General features: G+C 40.5%; 2 long non-coding RNA genes and 1 pseudogene across 2 annotated transcripts in view; all 3 read left to right on the top strand.

The window, feature by feature from the left end:
* The first annotated feature begins 4,639 nt into the window (after positions 1–4,639).
* LOC147752959 (uncharacterized) lies at positions 4,640–8,039 on the top strand. The gene is made up of 3 exons (XR_015312672.1): positions 4,640–5,604; positions 5,981–6,082; positions 7,457–8,039. It is a non-coding gene; the product is annotated as an uncharacterized LOC147752959 (long non-coding RNA).
* A 1,625-nt stretch (positions 8,040–9,664) lies between these two features.
* On the top strand, positions 9,665–12,932 carry LOC111264393 (phosphatidylinositol 4-kinase type 2-beta pseudogene; annotated as a pseudogene).
* A 2,370-nt stretch (positions 12,933–15,302) lies between these two features.
* LOC111264392 (uncharacterized) overlaps positions 15,303–19,677 on the top strand; it is a 4,965-nt gene continuing 590 nt past the window's right edge. The window contains exons 1-2 of the long non-coding RNA XR_002682842.2: positions 15,303–15,628; positions 17,322–17,381. This is a non-coding gene — a long non-coding RNA (uncharacterized LOC111264392). The remainder of the gene's footprint in view (positions 15,629–17,321; positions 17,382–19,677) is intronic.

Below are 19,677 nucleotides of genomic sequence, written 5' to 3'. Positions count from 1 at the left end.
TTTAATGCTTTGTTGCATTTCATTTACAGTGCGCTCAGGCCATGTTACGACCTTACCAGACAATCACACACGATGGCAGACGAGTCCTACTACTAATTATCTGTTACCGTCTGTAGTGGGTAACACATTTGCTTGTTTATTAAAACCCAGACAAGGACACACTTCATTTCGTGCTGGTCGAACGCGTAACGGCGTTCAACCAGCATGAAATGAACGATGTAAAATTCGAAACAAGGGGGTACTACTTTATCTATTTGTACCTAGTTTCTTCACTCGCTGCAATACAGCTGTATGGCAAGGTTAGTCGACAGTCATAGTATATATATCGAGCATCGGTTTTTGCTATACGTCCTTCAGCGTACAATGGAAACAGTGAGGTTTCCATTGAAAATCTGTCGAAGCCTGGAAAAGCAATCGGTATATTTTGTAATACCGTTTTTTAAGGATCTAGTAGCGCCCTCTAGTAGGCTGGAAATTAAGTTACTACACAGATGTTTCGACGAGTACCTATTTCTATTCTTTGTAAGTATATGCGGTATTAGAAGAGTTTGTCGTATGTACAAGTATAGTACGTGCATATAGATGAATATTTTCCGAAGGTATCGTCGCTGGCGTCGATCGCTCGTGGTGTGTATTTATGTATGCGATGATTGATTGAAAACGTGCACTCCTTAAAACTTGAGTTTGCTTTCACGTTTTAAATACTCAGCTTCTCCATCGTCTACAAAGCTTGACAGAGTTTGCAATTTCATCTACAGTATGGATATTGTGTGCAATTCTTGGTACACTGTGTAAAATTTCAATAAAATGAATAAACCCGCAAGCACCCTAAGTAACCAGTGTCATGTAAGCAGTCGTGGAGATCTTATTCGTTCAGAGTGTACGTTCAGGTGTTCGTAATCGTATTCCCTCGAGTAAGTATTTGGTTATAGAAATAGGCTAAATTTCAAAGCGTCAGCGTCGACTGGATAAAGCTAGAACTGACCGCCATTGTAGTTTGTAAAATGAAGTAATATAAAAAACAACTTGACTACCATGAATGTTTCAATATGTTTCAGCCAACTTATTATACATAAATGTATGTTGTTTCTATTTTAAAGCCGAGCCACTGAAAAATCTAACAGTCAAACATCCTAGCCGAGATATTACGGAAAGTATTTATAATTAATCGGCAACTAGATGATTTGGAAGGAGTTACTATTACTAGATAGATCCGAAAGAAGATAATTATCAGATTATTACTCAGGTTTCGCCACAAGCACTTTCAAACTGAGAATACTTATGCACGAATATTAAGATTACAAATGGGTGGGACCTTCTTGAAGCATAGAGCTCTCTCATAGTGTGGCGAGCAATGGCGAAATTCACAAACATCCTGATCGTAGGCTCAGAAAATCAAAGACCCTATCATAACGTAAACTGCTTCAACAGGAAATGTAAAGTTACGTCGATGTTGAAAAAGGTATGACAGCATAGTATCAATTGCGTGTTCTGGACGGTGATTGCAAAAATAGCCAGATGCAAAAGCCAGCTCAAAAATTACCACCATCAATTTGAATAACCACTCGAAGCGTTTCTATTATCATCTACTGTGATAATTCTGCGATGCCATTAGTGATGCAGCTGACAGCCAGGCATTGTCTAGCCGATTACGGTACAAAGACACGTAGGAAAATAACTATTTTCAGATGACGGGGTAAAATTCCACAACTTAAGCCGTAACAGATTATGTGCCATGTACAGACATACTAATAGCTATAAAAGATAGTGTGGGCGGTTCCCTGGTTCGATTCTGGGAATGGCTCCTTGATACCAATGGGCTTCGATGGGTCTACTTGAAGGTAATTTTTGAATAGGCTTATTTCATCTTCGACGACCCGACGTCGTTTTTCTGGGTTGTTGAATTTAAGCCTGGCGACACAGACTGTATGAATTGCTTAAGCAACGAATGTAAGGGGCACCAATTTTCCTATAGGTCTAGTTGTACTACGGAATGTTGTATTTAGCTCATGGTTCCGTTCACTGGGACTTTTTCATTCTCTCTTCGTGCACCGTCAACAAAAAGGTTTTTGTTCTAATCCGAAACATGTAAGAGGACGCCATTATCTTCTGTGCGGTCGAGTGAGGCCGAGCAACTGGGTAAATTCTAAGTTGCCGATACCTTCGTCATCAATCGTTTTTCGGAACCGGCATAACTTATCACTCTCGCTTTAGCTTGTAGCAACAAGCAAATATCACATTTTAGTAACTATTACAGTTTGATGCAAACAGGCAAAGTAACTTGTACGAGGTATCGAAAGGAGTAGATTCTCAATGAAACTTTTATTACCTAGGTAACACTTAACATCGTAACTAGTCTTGTACACGTATGCACAGTTTGAAAAACAGTATAATTTTATCAATTTTATATGTCTACCGATAAATTTGTATATATGCCCAGCTGTAGCGTATCTGGCAGAATATATTACCAGTAATGGATTGATGTTTTAGACTATATGTGAGAAAGGGTTCCTTGAAGGTATGTTGACCAAGTATTAGTTGATGTAGCGCCCTTTGATTTACTTCTGTATGTCGCGTTAACGGCACGGTTTCACCGATCACTCAATTAGTATCTCTTTTGTTAGGTGCATTTTTATTTCGAATCACTAATTTTTCTATCTGAGGAGGTTTGTAGCTTTCCCTATGGACGTGAAGTAACAGAAGCACCGTTTGCAACTTCGGTCCGTAGCAACGATGTCCCTTTTGAAACGATACGGTTTATTTTCATCGCGACGAATGTCTTATCGCTGGAAACGGCTGTGGTACCCCTCAGTTACTACACGTTTAACGAACTTCTAGTCCTTCACTTGTCCTGTTTTACGCTATATTCTTATGTCTAGCTGGTCCATCGTTATACTAGAATTACACAATGTGTTACAATTACACAAAAGTACGAACAGTATTTTACAGATAGCGAAGTTCGACAACATTCGGGCAAGCCGTCTACCTTTCATCTGACAATAATAGGTGGAAGCAAACTACTAGAATCCAGTAAGCACCTGGCATGTAAAGCAAAGTATATAAGATCTCGTGTTTTGCGTTCAAAACAGTCTCTTTATTTTGAACGTAATTGAAATAGACGTACAACGTCGTCCGATCAAAGAAAGCCTTTGATCCGTGTCGCATATAGTGAATGCGCCCATCTGGTTTCAGCAATTAATCATAACGTGCCGAAGAGGTATCACTTCAAATTACTGAAAAACGCAAAACCATGTGAAGTTTAAGTCCCCTGTAACATAGACAATGTGTACTCAAAATGGATGGAGCGAACGTATGAAAAGTACTGTCGCACGATTATAGGGCTCATATAGTCTAACTGCTAACAACGTTTAGGACCAATAAATAATGCAGAAGTTCATTCACTAAAACGATCGAAAAGAAAGAACATTCACTAAAACATCGTCAGGAGGTACTCACGTAAAGCTCCGCGTCCTCCATCCCACTGTAGCGCAATTTGTCAAGGCCATACGTGCAGATCTATATGTGTAATCAGGTGCTGATCAGAGCCCACAAGATCGTGCTAAATTGGAGCAGTTACTGCAAATATTGAACTATTGGCAACTATAGAAGCCTATCGTTCTACTAAATATTCAGACCGGCCACAGGCAACTGCAAGGCTTGTAGCACGAAAAAAAAAATATAGTCACGAGTAGTTGTCACAGTTGGATATCAAGCGACAGATTTAGAAGCAAAGGACCCGTTGCTCTATCAGTAAATGGATAAACGGCGTGGGGCTAAAAACAGATGAAATAAATTTTTACTCGATTTTTACTTGTGCTATTATGTATCAGACAACATTTGATTCACACGGCAATATATGGTAGACAGTTCCCTTTAACGTGTCCATTCATCTTCACCGTATTCTAAAAAGTGCTATGCCATAGAGCAGCTAGTGCCTCCATCTGTTTTGATTTTTCATCGGTTGTTATCAAGGGTGACCCAGATAGATATCAATTAACATTGTATTGTAACAACTCCTCCATGTTATATACTGAGAAAAGCTCTGTATCTGTTAGAATGCTCCGTACATAAAACTAATTGAAATATATATTGCTTTTGTGTCTGGGACGGAAAGTATGACTATCTGTTAACGACTAGAGTACCCGTTAGTACGCAATAATAAAATATGAACGGCAAATGCATGCATCGAATAAGCCCAGAAAGAGTAGAAGTACTTATTAGTATTAGTAGTGCCAGTAGATTGAATCGTTGTATGCTATATACAATATGGCGACGGAGCCGAGCAAATTACTGCAGACCTTGCTTCTTCACTTCAATGAAAGGGACCTCGTTGAAGCTCGAACGTGAAGCGTGGGATTTATGTCAATTATAAAGGACATCGCTTGCCTTACGTGCATCTCGTGCACAGCTTAGAAACGCGTCTTTGATCGCCTATTCGGCCTATAAGAATTACCGTTCAAACAAAAACCGTGAGTACAGATCGTTCCTTAGAGAAGTGCATGGGCATATTTACTCGATACCGTTCAGTATGTTCTGTTTGCTTACTTGATCTTTTCTAGCAAGGGAATCGAGTCCAAGTGACATATAGTTGAAAATATACTATTGTATTTTTTATTACATGAAAAGAAAATTCTTTTTTGACATGTTTGCTTATGCAAGCCACACACGGTAGTAGCGCACCTTAACGGCCAAAGGCCGACTCGCTCGATGGTGTACCTCCCGATGAGGCTGCGGAGCTGGAAGTTGTCTTTAGCAGAACTTCAATTGAATTCTGTCAATTAGGACAGATTAGAGGAGGGACGACAAATATATTTAGCTGCGTTCGTTTCTTAGTTGAGGGATGAAATGTCACTATAAATTAGAGAATGAAGCGTTTATATATCACGTCATCGTTACAACTGGCTGTTGGTGCGCAACGTATATTTAGCTAACTAACTCCATTACCATTTTGTAGCCATTACTATTTGCACATAGATTATATCCTGTTTTATGGACCGCTTCGGGGAACGGTTCGTTATATATGAAGTACACAAGGCGGGGGTTCAGGAGATGCGTTCGGCTGACAACGAATGCGATCGGCAACAACACTACAGTGGCAATATTTGTATTTCTGATGATGCTGAAGTCGACCTATCAGACGTACACAGATGCTGTACATAGCAGCGTAGTATATGAACACGTCTATGCCGCAATTATCTGTAATCCCTGGTCACACATAGCATAATTCAGCCTATCATTAATCTTACTGCTCGATGTTCGGCTACGACCAGAGTTTGTCGAAACGTTGAAACAATAATGATCTGTAAAATATGCGTGACGGATAATAGAGGGAGGGAAGGAAGGATTCTCGTCACCCTTACCATAGTCCTACAGTGTCGAGTTTTGTTCTGCAATGGGAGTGATTTAGCTCGGTTCAGATCCTTTTTTTTGCTAATTGTCTTATTGAATTATAGCGAATACACTTCAGTCGTAAACGACACAGCAGAACTCATGAGACTGTTGTCGACCAGATAGAAATAGATAAACGTCCATTGGCTCTCAACGCAATGTCCCGCAGGTCCTGACGTAACTGGCCGGGATTCTTGGCGGACGTCGATTTTTCTCGTAAGTTATAATTCAGCGCGCCAATGATTTACTTTTATAGTGTAAAAAGAGAAAGAAACAATAAAACAAACCGCATATTCGAAAGTATACAAAAACACCTCAACAGATAGAAAATATCGCGAAAGTTCCCGTCGTTATGAAATTGTTTCATATGGAAAAGCGAGGAAAAAAAAGCTACTTCTGTGGAGAATGATCCAAAAAAAAAAGGCAGTGTAGTAATGCGATTATCTCAGGTTCAAGTATCTGAACCGGCGATCGGACGCGTGTTAAATTTCTAGCAAAGAAACAATGCGACGTGAATCTGTGGTGTTTTATTGACTCGAACGTTAATTATTGCTTGATAAGCGAGCAGGAATTTTCCTCTGAAATTTATTAGGTCAGCAAAATGTGAAGACGATACGAACGTATTGAATGATCGGGATATGGAAGTGAGCTATGGAGTGAGTGGAAGGTCTGCGATCGCTTGTCCAATCTCAAGGTTAGTCTGTTAGACTGTTCTGGTCAAGGTTAGACTGTTCTGACAGATGCCTGTATCGGTAGATCTGAGGTGGGCAATATAAGGAAGGGACCATCTAAAGCAGGTAATATTTGTCCAGTAATATTTGTGTCACAAACACTCGTCCTGATATAAATTCTGTGGTATAAATTGCTAGCACAATTTGGAGAGGCGCCAGCCATACAGGACACAGAGGACCTATAACACTGCCATGTAACATTCGTTAACTATTCTTAGTTCGTATGTGGCATGACGGCGCCTACAGACGCATTTCTAATAAAACTCAAACTCTAAAATACAACCAGCTATCCACACTCAAGAGAAAATTATAGACAGATTATACGATGTTAACGTGCTCCGCTATTCGGGCCCTTAACCGAGCCGCTTATTTAAGTTACTGTAAAAGCATCTCTGCGCGACTATATTTATTTATAGACCTGAGATGTATAACTTACCGCTTCTTCTTGTCGTTCAATTCATATAAAAATAACTTTGTCGTCTTGTGGTGCATAGCTTCTAGCAGTATAATAGCCTGTTAGCGGTTCGGGTGAGATATAGCCTTGAGGATTGTAACGGATCATCGTTCCCTAGCAAACCGTTACTAGCAGTTACCACTTGATCATTACGTTATAATCAAAGTGACGTCGATAGCTTTGCCAATGTGTTCTAAAGCCACCCTGTGTAGTACTTTTTTTTTCTTTTTTAATTCCAATACCGGCTCTACCTATAAAGGGTACCGCTGTTCTGCAACGGTGATGATGGTAATCTGTAGCGGAACATCCTTGAAAGCCATTTCACTAACAAAAAAACACTTCACTTGTCCCTCTGTTTACAAAAATTATTGATTATTCATTCTATCCTTAAGCAGTGAAATATTCTGTGGCTTGGTAAAGACGATACTTCTTACCTGTTTTACCCCATCAAACACACACAATATATACATAGATATATATCCAATCAAGGCTATGGAAAGAAAACGGTGTTAAGACAATAGCATATTACCTTGTAATATATATATAGAATATTGAAATACTCAAACGTAATTTATACATTTAGTTCTACAAATTTAAAATGCTGTCTGTTAAGTGTTAGCAAAAACCAAATTCGTTAAAGTGGCTATTTTCAAAGCAATGATGGAAATGAACAGATTAAAGATATCCGGAGGCCTGAAGCATTTCTGAAGTAGTTGAAATAATATGACGACCGTTATTTCGGGCGTTCTATTAAAGAAACAGATAACATGTTTGTATCGTATAACAAGTTATGCTTTACCTTCTAGAACTTTTTTTCCAGATAACAGATATCAAGTAGCACCGTACTTAGTCGGGTTTTGTTTACTTATGTTGGTTTGTTAAGACAAATATTCGTCGTACCTCTGCGTTGGAAAGCTATGACAGCATATCGTTCCTGAAAGTGCTACAAATAAATATATCTACTGTAAACGGGCGCGTCGATACAAGTCAGAACCAGCGGAATGACCGTTATCAGAATCGTACGGAACGTAGCCAGCCAAACGTTTTTACCGTAATCAATCTGTATACATTTAATACGTTCAAACTTCCAGTATGAATATACTCACATCGCTATACGTAGCCGCTGTCGTAGCAGGCGTCCCCTGTCTGTATTCAGGTACGCGATGCTATATTTTGAAGGCCGATAATGTCGGTTGAAGACGGGAGTTGTAACGGTACTCGACGGGAGCATATTGAAGATGCTACGTTAATTATCTAGCCTCACCGATAGAGCTGCGAAAAACTTTGATCGTAATGTACATTTGGTTGAACGCTTTTTATAGCTACATACATACATATATATATATATATATATATACATTGACAATTTATCGTTACTGGCACGTACGAGCGAATTTCACTCATAAAATACTAACTAACTAACTAACAAGTGAGAAATCCATACGGAAAGAACAATGATAACGGAACAAACGCAGAAGGTAAATAAATCATAGAGACAAAATAAAGGCACGTATTTTGTTCGCAAAAAAAAACTTATTAATGCACCACAGCTGTACTAATTTTGAAGCTGTCTGGGTTCAGAATTTTCGTCTCGCTGCTGGATTCGTTCGCCCTCGCCTAATCGATCAATGTATTCAACACTTGGCAGTATAATGAACAGACACTCTGAAATATCGACGTCCAAAACCGAGGTTTGCACAAGCTAAATGCAGTTAGGCATCTCGAAAGTTGCGTATCGTTGTCAATACCAGGGGTACGATAAAAACAACAGATTTGTTTAATAAAGGGCGGGGATGGTGGGCGTTTTGAAGAAGAGATAAGCGTTTCAATTTGTATAAGTCAATTTGGGACTCATTATTGCTCTAGTGGATCTGCAAGCACGACAAAACATCGAAGTCGCTGGACAGTTCGTCACGGAACAACTTCCGATCGAAAGAGATGTTGGATCTATGAAAAAAGTTACACAGAAGTTAACAATACGTGCTCTTGAAACTTACTTTTCTGCTATAGAATATTGCCAACATCACAATGCTAAATCTGATACTTCAATCAGCTCTCGGCAGCAGTGCCGTAAGCTATTCAGCTACTTACAGATCGCTATATACATAGCACAATCCTACATTTATCTGTAGTAAAATTTACTTAATTGTGATAAAGCCTAATTCATTTAGTAGTTCACCACTTGGTAAACGTAATAAAAGAGTTATAGTTGAGCACAATATACCTGGCAAAGATCGCATTTTCTGAGCTCTTACCGATTGCAGGTCTCTATCTGAAAACTGTCCCTGTAAATCACCTTAGCAATGTTAGACCACTGTTTCATTGAACCCGAACTTACTGTATTCAACTTATTGAAAATGATAAGAACAACAAGTTATATAACGCGCAAGAGATTGGCTTGCGTCCTGGCAGTTCTACTGTTTTCGAAACGTAAGTTCAGTGCACTGTTTGCACTGAAATATTTATACTTGAAGTTCAAAAAAATATGCTACTCCTCTATTGAAGTCCATTGAGTCCCTATCGCGGAATGAAGTGCTAATTAGGCACTACTATCACAGTGCTGTCGATTGATTTGGTAGCTCAGAGCTTGGATCAAATATATGTAAACGGATTTTTGGCCTATTATTTAAATATACTTAAATTTAGACATAGCAGAATCTCTAGTTCTATAAAATAGCCCGTTTCATGAGCCCCTTTTGTTGCAATAGATGCCATTTCCATAGAAGCCTGTATACGAGTCAGCATAAGATCTGACGCTGTATTACTATTGCTATATTATTATAAATATAAGATGTACATCTTAAATAGGTGAAAGATATAACGACTGTATATAATGCGTGATACCGTCTCAGGGCGTTATGAATCTCACTGACTGAATGCGTTTCCTTATGCCAGCGATAATGTAACTAACAGATAACAATACTCTTGTAATACAAATGTGCGAATGCAATGTAGTACAGCATACCCTCCGGTATTTAAGAAGAAAGAACGGGAGCAAATTTGCACATAGCACGATAAACACTATTGCTTTCGTAAGTGCAATTGCATCACTCAATAAAATAAAGCAATGGCCTGATGTCTTGTTCGTGGAGTTACTGTATTTAATATCAATTAGCGAAGTAACGCACGAGGAACAAGGTTTTCCAAACAACGATATGTCGAGTTGCACGCTCTTCTATGAGAGCGTTGTCATCGTATCTGGGCAGTGTCTAGGATATTAGATTAGTACCGCTCAGTTACCTTCCCGAATAAAAATTTTGCCCCCGATAGTCTTTTACCACATAATGCCAGGGATCGTACCGCCACAAAGCAAGTAATGTCTCGTCCTTTTTCGCAGCATTTGATCATCTATATGGGACTCAGATAATCCTGTTCTTTCTTGACTAGACTTCGTTTTTTCTAACGTTTGAACTTCAGAGCTGCATAAAGATACGATCTATTCTTTGTAATTTTGAAATAACTAAGTGTACAATACGAGAAATGAGTTGAAGTCGACCCTGTGCAATACATGTTCATTTTTTTAGCCAGTAGTAGGATGTCTGCGATATAGACACCCTTTGAGCTGTCGCGGCTCGTTTGGAGCTATCGCTGACGGTGCAGACTAACGGAACCCCGCACACAGTCGAACAAAGTTTTATGGCGGGGAAACGTACAAGCCGGTGCGGTCCGGGAGATTGACCAGGGCAACTTCGACAGTGAGAGCGAGAAAGCTACCAGTTTTTTCCTCGAATGTCACGTTGTTCCCAAAGGACAACCAAATGAGTAAAAATGAGAATTTGCACTTCAACAAGTGCTACCTGGCTGATCCTGAGTTTGTGGCCTTAATGAACGATGTAGAAACCGCTATCGCTCACAACGTATTACCCGAGAGGATCTATCAAGGAAGCTCCGGCAGCTACTGGGTTAAAAACATACAGCATGAGCGACTCGGCATTTTCAAGCCGAAGGATGAGGAACCGTACGGCTCGCTGAACCCCAAGTGGAGTAAGTGGCTACATAGAATTTGTTGTCCATGTTTTTTTGGTCGTACGTGTTTAGTGCCGAGCCAGGGGTACCTTTCCGAAGCGGGTGCGTATATAGTGGATCGCCGGTTGAAGTTGAATATAGTACCAAAAACATTTATTGTGGCTTTGGTCTCGGAGACCTTCAACTACTCGCCTATCGACCGTACGAAAAGCAGGGCAAAGCGAGTGATTACACGAAGATTCCCGAGAGTTAGTAAACGTTTTAATCGGATTGGTCTACCGCCGAAGATTGGCTCTCTGCAAATGTTCGTCAAGAATTACCGGGATGCTTGGGAATGGTTACGGAAATGGGAAGATGACCCTCTGCCCCCAGATATGGAAAGGGTGTTTCAATTGCAGTTGGAGCGACTCGTAATCCTTGACTACATCATTCGGAATACAGATAGAGGCGATGAAAACTGGTTGATACGGTATGATCGACCAGACGAGGAAAACAGTGAGTCGTCGTCGTCACCATTACAAGAAAGTGATGTTAAGATTGCTGCTATAGATAATGGCCTTGCCTTCCCGTTCAAGCACCCTGACTCTTGGCGAACATATCCATATCACTGGGCCCGAATACCCCAAGCAAGATTGCCGTTTTCTCAGGAGACTAAGGATCTAGTTCTATCGAAACTGTCTGACCCGACATTTGTGCAAAGCATCTGTGACGAGCTACTCGATTTATTTCGGAGGGATCGGAGTTTTAATCGACACACCTTTGAGAAACAGATGAGCGTTCTACGAGGGCAGGTCTATAACGTGGTGCAAGCACTGAAAAATGACCGTTCCCCTGCACAGTTGATACGAATGCCTGCTGTAAGAGTACAATTTGTACAGACAAAACAGCCAATAAGTATCGACTCAAAAAAATATAAAAAACATGACAAATTGTCAAAAAGGGACACCGCTTCTAAGAAAATATCGAAAATTGATTTAAATTATAAAAAGGGTAAGAAATTATCAAGCTTCAGTTCCAAGGCAAATGATAGACCGTTGCAAAGTGATACCAGTTCCAAGAAATATGATAAATCGGAAAAAAACGATTCCGATTCCAAGAGTAGTGGAAGATTTAGAGACAATTCTGATTCAGCCTGTAGATCAGACAATGCTAGCGTACATGTTCACATTACACACTCCCCTTGAATCACTGCCTTCAACGAGCTTATGTTGACAGTGAAGCAGGCGATTTCATCTACACGCGAGTTTCTATATAGGCCGGAATTAGGTCTGACTCGAGTCGATAAATAGATAGACCGATTAAGCTCTAAAATGGATATATAGTGGGCAACATGGGACTAGACTATTCTGTGTGTGTGTGGGGGGGATCATCTTTTTTATTCGGGAAATTTTTACTTAAGAACTAGAGTTTGTGTGTTAACGTATGTCAGGTGTGAGGTGATTGGGTCTCAACTTCCAGACGCTGCTGACCATCAGTTGATTATCTTAGGTGTGATCCAAGAAGCTCAAGCGGGAGACTATAGCATCCACCAAAATATAAAATGATCCAATCAAGAATCGACTAAAGTGCTGACAAGTTAACGTAACTTTTTATCATCAAGGTTCGGAATAAATTATTGAATAGGCACGTTGCTTTCGCTTGTATATACAAAACCTAAACATCCTTACCCATGCACTAAAGTATATTAACTTATAGATACGTTATATAGATTTCTTAACCTACGCTTTCGATACGGTATTTAAAACGTTGCATCTTGAGTCTGCAGTGAAGGTATGTGAAAGAACTGGTTTCTTCTTCTAAATAGATATAATCCGGATACATTATACTTAATGAACATGAACATTAGCTGATATCCTCAGCCTCACTAGAAAACGGTGGATATTTCAGTAAAAAATCAACAAACCTAATATTATTTGTTCCTGACATCAGTCAAAACCGAAGCTACCGAAAGGCCTGAGTTAAAAAAAAAATAGCCGCTTTTTCAAAATAGACCTGGATTGTTATTTGTAAGTAAACCAAGCCGAGGAATCGACCGTACGAAAACGGTGATTGGAAATCATCGGCCATCTATCAAGATCCACTGTGAAAGCGCTTGCAAGCGTTTACAAGTTACTGTTGTTTTCGTATGCAAAACTGTTAATGTACAAATATAGTGTGCAGCTCGGTTCCTACAACACTTTTTATTATTAAGAACTACTAGAGGAAGGGCAAACTGATTTATTTTATATATAATGTTAGTAAAATTTTCAGTTTATTCGACAAAAAACACCTCAAACACTATTGTAGTATTCCTATGTTCGAAAAAGTGTAAGATAACTTAGCGTGAAGCTTTACGCCGCATCTATGTACCGAAATAAGCAATTCTGTCAGACTGTGACCGAAGCCGTTGGCCATATACACACCGTTATACTAATACTGGCATAAACTTTGCTTTAAATTACTAAATAATTCTAAAACGTTCCGTTTATATGCTAGAATGCTTCTACTAGAACTACGGAGTTTTACGGGTACCAAAGGAAAATAAAGATAAAGGTAACCTGCCGTGCAACGATAATTGTTTTTAATAAAACTGAGTAAGAAGCTGAAAAAATTCTCTCTGAACTGCATTCATATTTGCTTTAAATGCATTAACCAAAGTTTCGAACCATTAAGATAATTTCGTATGTACTTTATCTTCTTTAATTTAAAATAAACGTCTCAATCCGAAGTACATACATATATATTTACAAAGAAACTCACTTCAGCTTCAAAAAACTTTGACTACTCCCTCACAGCGTTGCGTGTTTTTCTGGACGCCGTGTATTTAAAACCTTATTCGTATGGACGCCTGATTTGACTTCACAGATCACAAGTTATATTTATGTTCCAGTGTTGACGAGCTGTTCTGGTAAAGACCACACGCACGGCTATATGTAGCAACAAGGTTGATATTCAAGACGTCGTACTAAAACATTTTTCAGTGTATAAGAGCAAATTTTTTTACAAGGGAAATGTATCAAGCTATGCGCTAAGGTACTTTTCTCACGTTTACGCGAACGCTTTTAACGATTATAAGATCATCATCATCCTGATCTTCATTTTGGATCTGTTTTTCACGAAAAATCGTCGCATTCACAGTTTTTTCAGCCTCTTGGAGATGGTGAACGACAAAGGAGGTGTCTTCCATACCGAGCAACGCAAGAATCTTCTTCATTATGGGGACATTGGGTGTCAACGTGATGCCAAGGGAAGTCAAACCTGGGGCGACCTGCTGAGCCTGATGGCGGCTTTCAACCTTTAAGCCAACAAAATGTTCATCGTTATCGTGGTTTGGACTGTAGTCATAATTGGGTATTTTGTCGAAAAAATGCTTGAAGTCAAACTTCTCGTCTTCGAACGGGCGCTGAATACCAGCCGGATGCTGTTCGCGTGTTTTTTTTTTTTTTGCCTTAAGATTGCGCATCTCCGCCAGGCTCAGTACTTCATTCTCTTCACTTTGAGCTTCACGTAGATCATGGCTCAGTTTATACTCCAATGTTTTGCTATCATTCTCAGCCCGATCGTCATTTGCTATTTTCATATTTGCTGGTATTTTACTTTCTCCGTTTGTTCGAGGGACGAAATCATTTCCACTACTTTTGGTAACATCCTTTCTACCTACACCATTGGCACTACTCTGTTCTCTGTTGCGTAGAGAAGGCGGTAGTTCACTGCTGTTGTTTAGTGACTTCTCAGTAAACTCACTGTTAACGATAATCGGCTTCTCCGTTGGCGGCTTAGCCAATATTCGCTTGACTATGTCATCTGTTGGTAAAGAATAGTTACCAGTTCCTTCCTCTTTTGGCGCCCTATCCACTTCGGACTGAACCTTCGTAGATGACACCCTCGGCGTTATCACCTCTCGCTGTTGTCCTGACGTAAGAGCCCTAGCGTTGGCTACTTGAGCCATCAAAGCAAATGCCAGAACGAGCAACAGCAGCATCCGCATTGATAGAGATACGAGTAAGCTATGACCGCTTACCGAATGCCGAAGCTGTCGTCCCGACCCCATTGCTTACTGGGTTTAGTTTTCGTTTTTAGGACCGATCCTGTTCACTTGAGGCGCGCGGCTAGCCAGTCTGCGTTCGCTACACAGATCCACTGCAGCAACTACAATCGCTGAGAAAGAGCGACAGATCGTAATGGCACTAAAGTTATGGTGCAGTGCTGGTGCCAACGATGGGACCGATTGTGACTGCAGCAGCAACGGCTAGCGCTATAGAGTGATGGTCGCTATTCGTAGAACAAGAAAGTGCAACGGTGGTATCAGCGGCGGCTCCGATGTAAGTGCGGCTGGCCATTCTTTTTTGGTGCCGATAGAATGAAGCTGCCGGTGTTTGCCCCCACCGCTCCTGTGCTAGCGATATAGCAAAGGCACTGCTTCGGTAGCACAATGGTAACTGGCCTGTAAGCCAACGAATTGACGTAATTTGTTGACGATCGGATCGACATCGCGGACCGCCTGTCAGACGCTCTGCCCGTTAATAAGATCAAGAAGAGAATTTACTGTTCAGACACTGGAGGGCGCCGTTCGACCGTGTTCATTAATTTTATATTGAAAAGCGAGGACATCAGGCACATGAATCAGAGCGCGCACCGTAAAATTAACGTGCAATTTCTTAATCATACAAAGATTAAAACGGTTGTAAAGCCCTGGGACGCTAATTATGTCTCGCTCTCCGTAACGAGCATCATTATACAGAATTTCCTATACTGCGGAGATATAATTAAACTCCATTGATAACGAATATGAGCTACATTAAGATGCTGGACAATAGCGCCCGTTTAGTATTTAAAAATACGATCTTAATGACAAAGGCAGTTCCCTATAATTAAGAATTTAAGAAAATGTCGTAGCTTGGTCGTTATGGAATTGAAGCAGTAGGAGATTTTACTTCAGAGCAGACTCGGATAATTTGTTCCTAGTTAATGAAAATACGTGAGCGAAAATCGGGCTATGATAGTATATCTGGTTGCCATCGAACATTAAGCTGCGTAACTAAATCGTTTGCAGTTTTAGAGGCTGTCAACTCGATGGCCAGCAAGTCACGCCATCGTTAGAGACGTAAAGGTGGGTAAATACGAATGTTCCATAGATCATATACTGTCGACCTTCATCGTATCGATAGAATTGAAAACATACGTATGTATGCAAGAGCTGTCCGCATGGTACAACAAGCAACGACTCATAAATGTCATAAGTATTGCGGTGATTTATGAGTCAGTTTGCAGGAGGAGTATAGCCGTTGCAGGTCAGCTAGCTCAGGTTCAAACTTTCAATATTCCTGTCTATGTGGAAACTGATTATTAGAACGGTCCCAGTTTTGCTATGATGTGTCCTAATCACTATTGTGCCCATCATATCACAGGTTCCTGAAAACAGCAGGAACAAAGATTGTTATCCAACTAAATCCAAAGATCAAGTAAAATTTTTGCTCCGTATTGGCATAACTAGTAACCGCGGTAGGCGATCTTTGCCGTAAAACGGCAAGCGTCTTGTACAGCGCTTCCTAGAGAAATGCGATCACCTGGGGGCTACAAACTTTATGGTAATCCTATTTCCACCAACATTAGGAAAATAAACTGTATACAAAGTGGTACTTTGTGGTACAAATCGTTTAGGCATTTTGTATTACACAACAGTGGTTTTCGCAAATCGTGAATCGTATGTATAAAGATTGAAATGATAAAGGACGCGCTGTTTTAACTGACCGCCTGCTCGTGTCGAAGCTCACAGAAGTGAAATATTTTTTGTTATAAATACAAAAATACTTGTTATTGCTACTACAGATATACTTCTCATTGTTATTATTTAGTGTCCACTAGATTTCTTCATATACATATTCATGTAATCGGTATATTGCTGGGAGTAAGATGCATTGCCGGGTTTTAGTGCGAGACGGCGTATGAATAATATACAAATCAGACGTATTTTATCTGTTTGTCTGGTAAAAATGTTTCCACGCTGCGCCGAATTAAGTTCGATTTTTGTTGCAGTGAACCAGTTGAAGAAGTTAATATCGCACGAATTTTTCGAAAGTTACCATACACAACTTGACTATATCCGTCGCCTTTAAATTTTATTCCTTTTAAAATGAAATTTTATTCCTGTTCCTATTATTACGACGCGAATAAATGACTGCCGCAAATTTTCAACATGTTCTGGGCGTGACAAGCACATCAGAAAGTCGACATGTCGATGCAAAAATTTCAACACCTCATCCAATGCCATTTTGCACCACACGAGTGCTGATGTCACGCGTCGCTTTAACCGACGAGAAACAAATGAGATATCACCAGTGTTTATATACTATCACTGCGACCGTACAAGAATATCCCAATGGCTGAATGATTGATTACGAAGTTCAGTTCGACCCCAACGTTACCCATTTATGGCAAAGTTCCTGTATTCTGAACGATCTTCTACACAACTGAGCCGTAATAAGCTCCCTGTCAGAGTAAAATTTTTAGTCGAAAACAAAACGTTCTTGAGCATCAGTGATCGCCCGTAGGCTAGTACTACTAAGGCGAGCAACTTTACACACGCCACTTCGTTACATGCCGTTCGTCCACCGTTGCACTAAACTCTATGATATAATCCAGGTACAAACAAACCGCCGTGATCCAATCGTATATTTGAAAAATGAAAAAGCTAGCGTTGAGTATAGCATAATAAATTGTTTTGTTTTCATATAACGCGGCCATCGTGGACGATCCATTCATTAATTAACCAATGGATAAACAATTTACGTAACTGCCGCCAGTAAACCGATGGATGGATGGATGGATGGATAGTATGGAGAGCGCGTTGAATAGAACGACCAGTAACGTATAAGTTCGCAATCTTTTTCCGATATTAACCCTGTTATTGCCTAATTCAGTAACATTCTGATGACTTCCAGCTGCCATTGTGCGTTTCCGCTCAAGCGATTCGAAGCGCTTGCTAGGTGTTTTGCAAGCAATCAGACTATTATTTCTTATGGCATGCTGCGAAGGGGGAGGAATACCCGCACGTCAGCAGCGGAATCGCTGAACTCACACTATAGAGCAGCTAAGCTAACGAAGGAATCCGTCAAACCCCTCATACATGACATTACGGTTTATGGACAATATGGCATGGGAACTCAACTAGTTTTTGTCGATGAAGTTAACCGGAGAAACAATTATCAATGTTACGGTATTAGACAGATGTCACAGCGGGCCAGCGGTTAGGGCTACAAATTTGTACTTGGCTGAATGCCCTTAAAGAAGCGGAATATTAAAACGTTTCGGTGTCAATCTCAAGCCTTACGGTCGATGTCAGCGACGTTGCTGTGATCGTTTTAGAAACTTAGACCGTCAATTTAGAAGATCGAAATACTCATGTTGAAGTACTACGCCTTTTGTTATTATATCATACACATATCTGTTTATCAATACAAAGCAGCTGCATATCGAATCTGAGTAAATTTCAAGCGTTTGAAGACGACAAAGAATAAGCGTGTAAAGCAGCACACGCTGCGTAAGCGCAAAGTTACGTCAGGTCCGGTGCGGGTAATTTAGAACGTTGAAAATCCATCCACTGGATACTGCAGAGATTGGCGTCGTCACATACAAACGACCTCGTAATTTTTTATCAAATACTATTCAGCTGTCTGTAGCGAACGCCTGTTCGTATAGAAACAGCTGGCGCTTTCCAATGTTGCATCCAGTGACTTATGAAATGCGTAAGCTGGATGTCGAACCAGGAAACCCCTTACTCCGCAGCGGGTTCTCACCGTCCGCAATTTTCCTTTTTTAGAGATATTTTTCACGCTTCGAAATAGGCAAATATTAATGGATAGAAACAATAATTTGATAACAGATAGCCTTGACATCGTCTTGTTTATCACAATTAGCATAATTTCACTGTGGCACGATTTTTGTTCGAATTGTCACCTATATTCATGCATACGTTTATTTTTGCCGTGCTGAACTTCTCAGGCTTGCGTTTTTGTAACGTCGCCACGCCTAACGTCAATTCAGACGACCTAAAATCATGCGTCCGTCACTGCACTATCAGTTACCCCTGCCAATAGAATCTGTTCGGAACATGTGCAGCTGTTATAATTTTGCTCAGAAGTAGACGCCAAACGGTGGCGTCAAATGATAGTCTTTGATGAATGAACGAAAACCATGATCTGTTGCTGCAGCGTTGACAAGTGCAGTGTAAATCGAGGTCGGGGTGGGTTTAAAGGGAGGAAACGGACTGGGCTACCAAGAAATGTCGATAATGATAAAGAACGATGCAGAAAACGAACCTCCTCATGTGGAGAAGAAAACGGGTGGTGTTATAGCTCAGACAGCTAAAGATGATTTTTGGCGTGCGAGCGGTCGGTCAACGCCCGGCCTATTGTCCACTAGCGGTTCCGCTGATGGCCAAACCGACAATGGGTTCAAATAGTGAAATGCCGCAAATAACTTGTTGTTATTGAATAACAACAAGACCCAGAACGATTAAGCTGGAGTCGCAACGAGAACATTTCACCCGGCACCACAATAAGGCACTGGCCAGTAAGCCAAGCAGTAATGTTAAACTGTTGCGTAACACGCCAGATGGTCAAGGCCTAGTAAATTAAACTGTATCTAAAAGCGTGTGGGAGTTTTTGCCTTACAACATCTATACTACTCGCACACATCTGCTAGTGTTGCGGCGGTATATGTTTCCTATTCGGGGAAGCCCTGCGGCAGCGTATATTGCAGATGCTTCTAGGGTTCACACCAGCTAACCAGTTTGGTTGGAAATTTTAGCTATTACCGGGGGTCTTGTTTTTCGCAAGCACGAAGCTCGCTTAGAATAGTTTGGCCGCTGACCAAACGCTAATGGCCGCAGTCGAAATAAAAAGTTGTATAATCCTAAAACACGAAAGTATTCCCAGATGATACGATCCAGAAAAGTGTCGATTGAAGGAAACAGTGACACGCGTACGAGCCCAGTCTACTGAAAGCTGAAGCCAATGAAGCGCTTTGCCCCTTTTCTCTAGTATTATGCAGGCTTGCCCCCGACACGATCATTCTGTGAGGCAGTGCTTTAAAAATTACTACTTGTGCTCCTTTTGATACTTATTCTTATTAATGAAACAATGAAGAACCAAACAATGC

Source organism: Varroa jacobsoni, unplaced genomic scaffold (assembly GCF_002532875.2).
Source record: "Varroa jacobsoni isolate VJ856 unplaced genomic scaffold, vjacob_1.0 scaffold_852, whole genome shotgun sequence".
Taxonomy (NCBI): Eukaryota; Metazoa; Arthropoda; class Arachnida; order Mesostigmata; family Varroidae; genus Varroa; species Varroa jacobsoni.
This window is presented reverse-complemented; position numbering and strand designations above follow the sequence as displayed.